Here is a 10,437-nt window from a genome sequence, read left to right as displayed (position 1 = left end):
AAAAAAGCTTGGTGAAATATTTATAAAGAACAGCTTTCAAGCAAAACCTGCTGGGCAATTTTCTGTTTCCATTTTTTTGATGAAAACTCAAGCTATTCTGAGAAATGAAGAGCCTTTCCACATGAAAGACTTCATTTAAAAAAATAGTCCATCCTTTTGTTTCAAAAAGTCTTACTGGTCTACTGGCAACCCGCTGTAAAGTAAATCCTATAGCCAGTCCGAGGGGTATCTTGTTTCAGGTGAGGTGATGAACTTGAACTGTGCTCCTGCTGAAGCTCAAAAGGAAAAGCTCTTAAAAATTATGGCTCCTAGAGAAAGCCAGTGGAGGAAGAAGTTGTGTTTGAAGTGAAAAGGGCCTGAATTACCGCCTGCGTACCGAAGCCATGTCTTAAAGGGATCCACCTCTTTCCCTGGCTGCCTTTGTTCATGTCCCTTGATTTTAGGCTATGCGTTGGTGGCATTCTGAGACCAGATTTTTATGTTGAGGTCCAAAAGCTGGGGTTTATTTTGCATTTCTGCAATCTATGGTGGGCAAAATTACTTCTTTTCTTTCCCTTCGCCTTTCTGGTTTGTTTGGTGGGTTGTTGTTTTTTTTTTTTTTTTAAAGGCAGGGGGAAGTACAGGGAAAAAAGCCAATCACATCATATCTTCTTGCATTACCATTACTAGCCATGCAAAGCAATGCATCTGGCTGATCCTAGCATTCTTGGAGTATTTTTGAAGGAAGATAATAGTCAGATTTTCATATCTTGTTTTCCGTTTCTCAGAAAAATTGACTATTGAGTCAGATTTTTTTTTTTTTTCCCCTGTTATGCTGTGCTTGGTCAAAGACATACTCCCAGTGGCAGAAATGCTTTTTGATTAATTTTTTGCATGGACATCAATTAATTATCATAATAAAATATATTCCTCTGTGGGCTTTCTTTTCTCCTAAAATATATTCTAGGGAATATACTTTTCATTATGTTTTTAAAAGCCAGTTAATTCCTGAGATCAGTGATTAAAAAACCAAAAGTCAAGGCTCTGTAGCAGACCTGTTTGTTATTCCATGGTCATTAATATCTTATCTGTTGGAGAAGGATATGTAAGAAATAACACTGAAGAGAGTTATACCAAGAGCTCCAAAACACCAGTCTCAGTATCATCTGGTGAAAGGCAAGAAGCTTTATTTTTTCTTTTCCACTATGCACTGATTTCAATTAGGTATTTATCATTAGCATCCTCAGCTATTAAAGAAAAGAAAAAAACCAAACAAACAAAAAACCAAAACAAACAAACAAACAAACAAAAAAAAGAAAGCCTGGATGATACGTTCTGGTTTTGGTGTAACTGCCATCGAAGGTTCAGTGAGTGAGTAATTTTTTTTGAACAGCTATTTTGAACAAACCAGCTTCAAAACCATCTTTGGAGTCCATCAACTTTTTCTGGTCCTTTCAGTAAAGGTGTTGTAGAAGTACTGGTTTACTCTTCTGTCCTTAGATTGGAGGTGGTAAAAATGAAAATAGTTAAAATAATTCAAAATAAAAACTTCAATTTAAAATGTTTTGTTCAAAATTGGTTATCACATATTTGAAGCTGTCTTTTTCTTTACCAGAAAAAAAAAAGTCTAGGAGCCTTTTCCTTATCATTAACCGTCTAAATCGTTAAAAGATTGTACAAACCTAGGAAAACCATGCATGTCTGAGTAGGACATATGTCTTCACTCTTTTGAGTAGGCATGATATAAAATCTGCATTTTGGGGTTGCATATTTTCATTCTTCTTATCCTTTCTTCAATGCTTATGCTAGTTACTGAAATGGAGAGATTTTTCTGTTAAGTGGCCTTTACTGATATGCAGATTTGGCTGTTAACTTGATAGGAACTCGGGAAATGAAAAAGGGGAATTTAATTTCAAATTTTTGGTTCTTTTCAGGCTTTTGCCTCATCAGTCTTGAGCCAACGGAGTGGGCATTGTCTGACCTCTGTTTTGGACCAACTTTCCGAATTAGAAAATCATAAATGAAAAGCATTGATTCCTGACTTGCTATGCAGCTATTTCCTATACCAACCCCCCAGCTGCATCATCCAGGTTTTGGTAGGGAGCAGATATAAAACAATAGCAACAGGTTTTTGTAAAGTTTTTTGCCTTTCTATGGTTACTGTTATTGGTTCGTATGTCTCTGTCCTGAATTCAGGCCAGAGGAAGGAGGGTTTGCTGCTTAAAAAGTACTACCAAGATCTATGCTTAGATCTACATTTGATAGCAGTTCCCCTCTCAGCTAGTTTAGACAACTTTCTTTGGACGTAGTAACCCTAACAAATGCTTATCTTGGCAAGTGAGTGGTGAATAATTGTACTCTAGTGCAAGTGCTTTTGCATCATAAACTAGTATGCAATGGTGTAAGCAACCATTTACAATTAAATTAAAAAATTCAGAGGCCCAAGCTTGCAAGTATACGATGGAGTTACTGAAAGAAACCATTTGATGTCAGGCTATCTACTTGACAATGTAATTTTTTTCAAGATAATATATTTCAGAGGCTTTAGTTTCATTCACCAAGCCAATGCTAACGGAACGGTTCCATCACCTCTTGTATGAATGACGGCAGTGACGGTGGGACACATGGTTTCAGCTTTTACTAAAATGAAAGAAGTTTTGCCAAGAAGCCAGTAGAGGAAGCACCTTCTGAGCAGCATCAGTCTACTTGAAAAAGAAATATTTCTGCCGCAGTACCTTTACAGACTTGCTTGATTTCAGAGTACTTCAAAAAGCATCCAGCTCTGATTGAGTTAATTTATTTTCTCATCCATTTCTGCACTCACATCCTGCAAAAGCCTGGGGGTTGCCTCTTGTCTTTGCTCCACCTGACAGGTGTCATCTTATCTTGGGTGTTAGCCGTTAGAGGCTGGCCCCGGGAGTCTGGGCTGCGAGGTTCTCCTTCCAGCACTGCGGGTGGCTGTGAGGGGAGATACTGCTCCTCGGTTACTTGTGTGCAGAGAACGGCCTCATATCTGTCTGGAAAGCTGAAAACCTCTTGATAGCCTTGCGTGAAAAATTTTGTGGCAGTGCTTGTAGAGCATTATTCCCTTTAGTTTAAAGCTCCTGTCCACGTATTCTTTCTCTTTGAAGTCTGGAATAAAGATAATGCACGTGTCCGGCCTCCCGTCCCTCAGCCTTCTGAAGTTCTAGGAGCGGCAATAAAAACAGAAAGTAAATACAAACCAGAGCTAAGACTGAAGATGAGGGGAAGAAAAAAAACCTCCTTACTTCTACTCTGAAGTCAACATTTTAACATTATGTATGTGAGAGAGACCCTAGAAATGTCTTTTCTTATCTCTGTCTCATGCCTGAATCCCAGATCAATGTAAACCATACTTTTTGTCTTCAGAGAGGATGAGCATTATCACTTGCAGTCTCACATAGCTACTCCCAAGATGGGAAACCTGGGAGCAATATATACAAGTAGCTTTTATTAGCTTGCATTTACATTTAATGGGAAAGAAAATTTTAGGTGCCAGTGACTTCACGCTTGCAATAACTATTAGTATGGTGGCTTTTTATCCCCTGCTGCAGAGGGATGCTCCCTCAGTATTCCGGCTGTGCAAGGTAGTATCTCCTCCTCCTTCTGTAGGACTTGAGCTACCCTGGCAGAAATTAACCCCTTCACTGTAAAGAGCAGACTCAGGAGGCAATGGGCCCTTCCAAAAGGTCACAGCTCTTCCTCTTTTTTCAAAGATCAACGGGCTGGCTTAATGGGAAAACCCCTCCATGCTCAATGTAAAGGGGTGACCTGTTTCTGCTTCGGCTGGAGTAAATCACAGATGGGCAGTTTGGGGCTATGTGCTTGTTTCAATGTATGCTAGATTTTACAGGTAACATTAGCCACTTTTTTCAGCGGCTTCCCCACTGCTGGTGAGAAAAATATTTGCCACCAAGGTGTGCAGTCAGCATCATGGTAGCCCTTGGGGTAGCAGGCACTTCTCAGTTTTCCTTGTCCATGCGGCAGCCACAGGAAGAACGAAATGGAAAAATCTGAGTGTAGAAGCACCATGGCGAGCAGGGGTGCTGCCCTCCTCGCTTCGGTCAGCTGCATGCACCCTTGTGTTTGACAACTGTGAATTTTCAGTCTACTGGGGGGGAAGAAAAGTCCTACTTCATAGTAAAACTGAATGACACAAAAGAAAATGACAGGCCAATTGAATTAACTGAAGGAGAGGTGCTCACCAGTCTCTGGCTTTTGCTCGCTGAGAGATGCGGTGCCCGTCAGCCTGGCTAAAGCTGTGTCCTGGCAGAAACTTTCTTTCAAATCCTCTGTCCACAATTTTTGAAGGTCATAACGGCACAGCAATATGAAGCTGTGACAGCTCCATTTAGCATTGCTGTTCCACGCCGCCTTCAAATGTATTATTTTAGTTCTTTGGGCCATCTGATCAGGTTATCGGTCCAGTTAGGGGAAGGGGATGCTGCTGTTTGCTGTCCTTTAAAATAAGCTCTGTACCATAAATGCTTTCTTGTTATTCTCAAAATCGGTTTCCATGGTAACTCTGTCACTGGAACAATCTTTTTGTCGATGAAAAGGAGGAAAATAATTTCCTTTTAGGAATCCTCTGCTCAGCCTAGTAAAATTCCTTTTTTCTTGAACCCTATCCACCTGTAGGGAATCAGGATCTCCATTCACCTCCACCAAGCGTGCCCTGGGTTTCACCCCCACAATTTCCCTCCCCCACTCCTTTCTGCCTTCTGAGTTGAAATCGGTACCTTTTGCTTCAGGGATAAAAATCTGGGAGGTTTGTGCTGCAGAATTCCTTGGTGTGTCACTTCCATCTTACCTTTTGGCTAAAGCTTCTTGAATTGCACCCGATTTTTATCAAAACCGACTAACTTTGCTGGAGCACTCTGTAGTGGAGGGCTGTGTAAGACAAGATGATGCAGGATATTGTGCTTCTGGCCTTTCCCTCGGTGCTGATGTCGTCTTACGTCTCGGCCCCAGGACGCGTTCCAGCCGGAGCGCTTGCTGCCAAGGCAGAGCCCGGTAATCTGCTCTACGCTGTGGAGCTTCTGTTGAGGAAAAATTGTGATTGCTTAGAGATTAGTCATGCAAAGAGCCTCTGCGAACAAGCCTCGAATGCTACGTGTTTTGTAATGTCTTGCTGCAGAAACAGCTGTCGTGTGTCGAAATGAGATGCGAGATGCAGCTTCAGCCTGCTGTGGAGAAAAGTAGCTCTCTCTGCAGAGGGCTTCGAGACTGAAGAGGTTTTGTTGAAAAACGTCCTTCTGTCAAATGCAACTTAAAGAGCAGTTGTATTGCAGCCGAGCCTCTGGAAGGGACCAGCCTGATCATATCTTTTGATGAGCATCATAAAGAGTATTGCTAATTTTTTTCTTTACATGAATTATTTTTTCCTTAATTCGCAGGTAAAATGGAGGTATATGGAAAAGCTCTTATTCCACAGTGCAATTTCTCCAACAGAAGCTTTCCTGGAGTGCTTTAAGCACAATAGAGTCTCTTTTCCTCCCAGCCCCTCAGCAGGTTATTGTGTGTTTTTCAGCATCTGCCTTGACGTCCCTGGGAGTTTGGAGTACAGTTCTGCTAAATGCCGTGCGAGGCACTTGTGAATCTGTGTCTCTTCAGAGCTCTTCAGGAGACCAAGTTCTATTGAAATCACTGGGAGCCAAAAATCTGTCTGAGTTAGTCTCAGGTCTCTTCCCTAGGGTAGGTAGATGAATCCACGTAGATAAGGGAGATTTTGTGAAGTTTTTCTCACTTAAGCTTTCTGTTGTCAAAGAAAGCAGGATTGTAAAACATCCTTTATTGCAGCAGCAATTGAGCCTGGTTCTGAATACACCAGGAATATGCAATCTAGATGAAAGTCATTTTGCTTACTACTGTTTTCAGAGCCCAAATACCTTGGATAGGATCTGGGGTCTCGAGAGACCGCCAGTAAAGCAGATTTTTTTTTTCTGAATAACTATTTTTGGAACTGACAGAAGTCTTGTGTCCTTTCTCAGTTTCAGAATCAGTCTCATCAGCTTTCAATGCTTTTGAAGGATGGACGCATTATCTTCAACTACTTAAAACAGAAATTGAAACAAACCAAGTTTCAAGTTTAGTCCATTCTGCTTTTTTCCCCTTGTTTTCTTGTTTGGAATGGGAGGGTTTCCCAGGAGAGTTAGAGTGAGTTTGCACTCTTTTTCCTTGAGAAAGTCGCATCAAGCGTCCTCTGTTTTCTTTTCGCATGCTGGTCATGCTAAATAGAATAAAAAATCTTTTTAATTTTTCCCAAAGGAATGGAATTGAAATGCTTAGATTTGTATAAAGCAAAGAAAGATACCCCAGCTCTCTTGCTGAAGATTCATGACTTGCCATAAAACCTAGATGTATCCCTTTGTAGGTGAAGAGTTACAGTATGTCCATGCAAACGCTCTACCTCTGGTTGCTAGGACTATGAATGGACTATGAATCATGTGGAATAGGTGATTCTGGTATTTTCATTGCTGGTTACTTGCACAAAAAATTGACCTCTTAGAAATATCAGCCTGTCCTACTTGCTATTGTACATCATAATAGAATATAAATATATAAATAATTTTAGAATATTTTCTCGTATGACTTTTTTGACTTTTCGGTTTCACATATTTTCTGTTGGTAAGATCATTACTTAATGAACGCATTTGGTTTTGATCATCCATAATTGTATGGCCACAGATAAATCCAAGTAGTGAGGCACCAATTCAGAAGTCTGCATTGAGTAGTGATCTACTTCTTTATATGCTCAATTAAGAGAAAATAAAATAGTATGCCAACAGACAATACAATTCCTTTAGACAGTATTTCTAGCTTGAGTGGTAACATGCATTTGCATCTGTATGATTTACTGTCCCTCTCTGTCCGTCTAGGCCTCTAGTTCATGCTCTTCACGTATGGCAGTTACCCAGTCACATGTATTTTCAGGCTGAAACTTTCACCCTTTTTTGCTATACGAAAAGCAGTTACAACCCTCCTCTTGGTGTTTTGGGGAATTGTGATAGTGATAAATTGCCTCTCAAGATTCCTATACTAAGTTACTAGCACATCTGTAAAAGAGTATTATTAGCATCAGTGCTACTTAATGATTCAAAGTGTTTAACCTAATTGTAAACAAGAAAAAAAAAAATCAGTTAGTAAGATTTTTCTTCTTATACTGATGAGTGCACACATGTGCAGGACAGTAAGCCTGCTCCTGGACTGAAAGAGTTTGGAGACTGAGAACAAGGTCCTACAGTTACCACGTGTGCCTGAAGAGGGGTTTGCAGTGCCTTGACCTGAGAGCACGGCGATGAACCACCCCTCAATAGCACGGGGAGCAGGAAGGGAAGACACGGGCAGGTGTTGGGCCTTGTGGCATTTGGGCTTCTCCTCAGGTCGGATAACGGGCTTTGGGCAGCTGAATGGTGGTGTGGGCTGCTGGAGCAGTACTGGATAATGCCTGTGGGGACTCAAACCTACCCCATGGGGTTTTATCCCGATTTCTTTCTTACTTAGATGAAACTGCTAAACGGAGCCACGGCAGCGGTGGGCAAGGAAAAGGCAGGTGGATGTTCACTACCCCGCAGACCTCAGCACGCAGCTCTAACGAGCCCGCACCCTATTTCTGACCGTTTTTCCTTTGAACATGCTGCTCCATTTTAATAACTGAATGGATCTCAAAGTTGGAACAAAACTGAGAGCGACGGGGCCCCGAAGGTCCCCCGTAGCTCAGCAGCGGGTGCTCGTCTGTGGCCATGCACGTGCCAGCCGGCTCCCAGGCAGCCTGACGGCAGGGCAGAGGGGCAGGCACCCTACCCACCGGCAGAGACTCGAGTCCCTCAGGGGCCTGCGACGGGAACGCGAGCTGTGCATCAGCGGGGCAGGAATGCACGCAGCTGCAGGAGGCTGTCGCGTGACCAGGCAGCCTCCCTACGCCCGTCTTTCGCCCACCTCCTCAAAAAACTAACACGCTCAAAAATAGTTTAGCTGCAGGGATGCGCTATAAATTTCCTTAGTTAAAAATGAACTGGCACTTTGGTGACTTGCAGGGCCTATATCCCCAACTGGAGTTAAACAGGGCATGTGTTGTTGCCTGCCTTTTTACATCTGGGAATAAGCTAGTAGCTTGTTAACAGTACTTAGCAAGTGGGAGAAGAAAAGTGGCATTAAACCCAACTCTGGCAGGGAGAAAAATAAAATGGAAAATATGCATTTTTAATATGCCACTGGGTAAGTATATAAGAGCAGAACAACATTCGTTGTAACCTGATATCCCTCAGGAATGAGGGAAAAGCTGACTGCTTGCTCCACTGAGCCAAAAAATAAGAAAACATGTAAGCGCAAGTGCGTAGTCAGCAGCATAAGGAATAATGCTTCAGAATGCCGAGAGCAAAGCTGGAGCGTTGAACGTTAAAAGGCTAACAGTTTTACATAGAAACACAACCTATTATTTGTAACCTATTTGTATGATAGTCTTCAATATCCTAAAGAAAGTCCCGATCCTTCTGCATTTGCCCAGCCACCAGATGGCTGTTTTGGCAGAATCTAAGGAAATATTGCATGTTAGCCATCTTCTGTTTTATTGCTGGAAACTGAACAGATTTTGGATGTAAACATGTAATTCATTAGAATAACCAAAATGTATTTCCTAGGACAGATGCGTTGTTTTCAGAGGTCTACTTGTTTAATGTTTTGTCCAGCCCTTTACAGCAACACCGCAGTTGCATTTCATTTGAGAGTCACCCAGCACATACGATAGGTTTGGAAAAGCAACCCTGCGTGGCCTTCAGGCACCCGGCAGAGTACATTTTCGGCATGGCATGTGGAGAATTAGGCACCCGGCTCCTGTGGCTGATGGGATCCGCACGGCTCCCCATCCAGACCGTGCTGGAGCTGTACCGCTTCCCGTCCAGCTGTGAGTGCCGTGCCGCTGGGAACAGCGGTGAGCGAAGGGCCGTGGCCCCTGGGATGTCGGTGCAGCAGATGAACGCGTGCACGTCCCTGGGGAACGGGCAGAGGTGCTGCGAGGTAAAGCCCTGCGCACCAAAAATGCACTCCCCTAAGGAACTGAAAGTACCTGCAATTATTTGGAAGGAGGCTGTACAAGTGCCACTGTCATTTTCAGAAGACAATGACAGCAATTACAGTTGCAGGAAATTGCAGATGTTCTGTGAAAAGAAATGAACAAGCCTAAAATTGCTTTCTGGGAAATAAAAAAATCTTCAAAATGTCCAAATCATCTGATTTTTCGGCAACGCTTTTCTAGGTAGCATTTGAAAGTGGATTAGAAAGTCGTAAATATCTAGGCTGATCCCTGGCTATAGGAGTAAGAGCAAAAAGTTGCTCTTCCAGCTTTTCCCGGGGCGGCTCGGGCCTCCCTGCTCCCCGCTGTGCTCTGGGGTCCGCCACATGGCAAAGGTTTCTGCAGAGACTCCTCCAGAAATCAAACCATTTCAAGTGAGGGGGGTGATGTGGCTTCTGACCCAGGGCGAGGCGTTACCTCCACACCTCTCCTCGGCTGAGCCGCCTGCGGGGTACCGCTCGGTTGTAGGTCAGCGGGGTAGGGGGTTCACGTATATTTTATGCCCTTTGAGGAATGCTTGTTTGTAGCTGGGCAGCCATGCCTGCCACCCCTGGAAGAAGCGCCCCATATTCACACGTGACATTTGACTTCGGTGGCGGTGGAATTGGAGCCCTGGAGAGGACTTCAGTATCTGCAGGACTGTCATGAAATATTCAACTCTCGCCTAGGATTTTACTGCTCTATGCAATATAGGCATCCAGAAAGGTCTGTTGTTGATGCTGTGGGTTGAGCTCAGGTCCTGTCATCCTTCCCATTTCCATGTCAGACGAGTTGTACTGCTCTGTCTTAGCCTGCCACCCACCCCACTGCTCCCCGCGCAGCCTGGGTGCAAGGCAGTGCCTCTCCTCGTCCCCCATTAAAACCAGCCCTGACATCAGTAAAATCAAATGCTAGTGCTTTGCGGTGGTCAGGGCAACTTTACAGAATCATAGAATCAGTAAGGTTGGAAAAGACCTCTGTCCAACTGTCAACCCAACACCTCCATGCCTACTAAACCATGTCCTGAAGTGCCACGTCTATACGTTTTTTGAACTCCTCCAGGGATGGTGACTCCACCACCTCTCTGGGCAGCCTGTTCCAATGCTTGACCACCCTTTTAGTAAAGAAATTTCTCCTAATATCCAGTCTAAACCTCCCCTGGCACAGCTTGAGGCCATTTCTTCTCGTCCTATCGCTTGTTACTTGGGAGAAGAGACCGACCCCCACCTCTCCACAACCTCCTTTCAGGTAGCTGTAGAGAGCGATAAGGTCTCCCCTCAGCCTCCTTTTCTCCAGCCTAAACAACCCCAGTTCCCTCAGCCACTCCTCACAGGACTTGTGCTCCAGACCCTTCACCAGCTTCGTTGCCCTTCTCTGGACACGCTCCA

General features: G+C 43.6%; 1 long non-coding RNA gene across 1 annotated transcript; it reads right to left on the bottom strand.

Annotated features, from left to right (window-relative positions):
• Positions 1-1,292: 1,292 nt before the first annotated feature.
• Positions 1,293-4,318, bottom strand: LOC142408680 (uncharacterized). The gene is made up of 3 exons (XR_012775372.1): positions 4,206-4,318; positions 2,569-3,166; positions 1,293-1,474 (listed from the first exon to the last, which is right to left on the bottom strand). It is a non-coding gene; the product is annotated as an uncharacterized LOC142408680 (long non-coding RNA).
• Between the last annotated feature and the right edge of the window lie 6,119 nt (positions 4,319-10,437).

Source organism: Mycteria americana, chromosome 4, assembly GCF_035582795.1.
Source record: "Mycteria americana isolate JAX WOST 10 ecotype Jacksonville Zoo and Gardens chromosome 4, USCA_MyAme_1.0, whole genome shotgun sequence".
Taxonomy (NCBI): domain Eukaryota; kingdom Metazoa; phylum Chordata; class Aves; order Ciconiiformes; family Ciconiidae; genus Mycteria; species Mycteria americana.
This window is presented reverse-complemented; position numbering and strand designations above follow the sequence as displayed.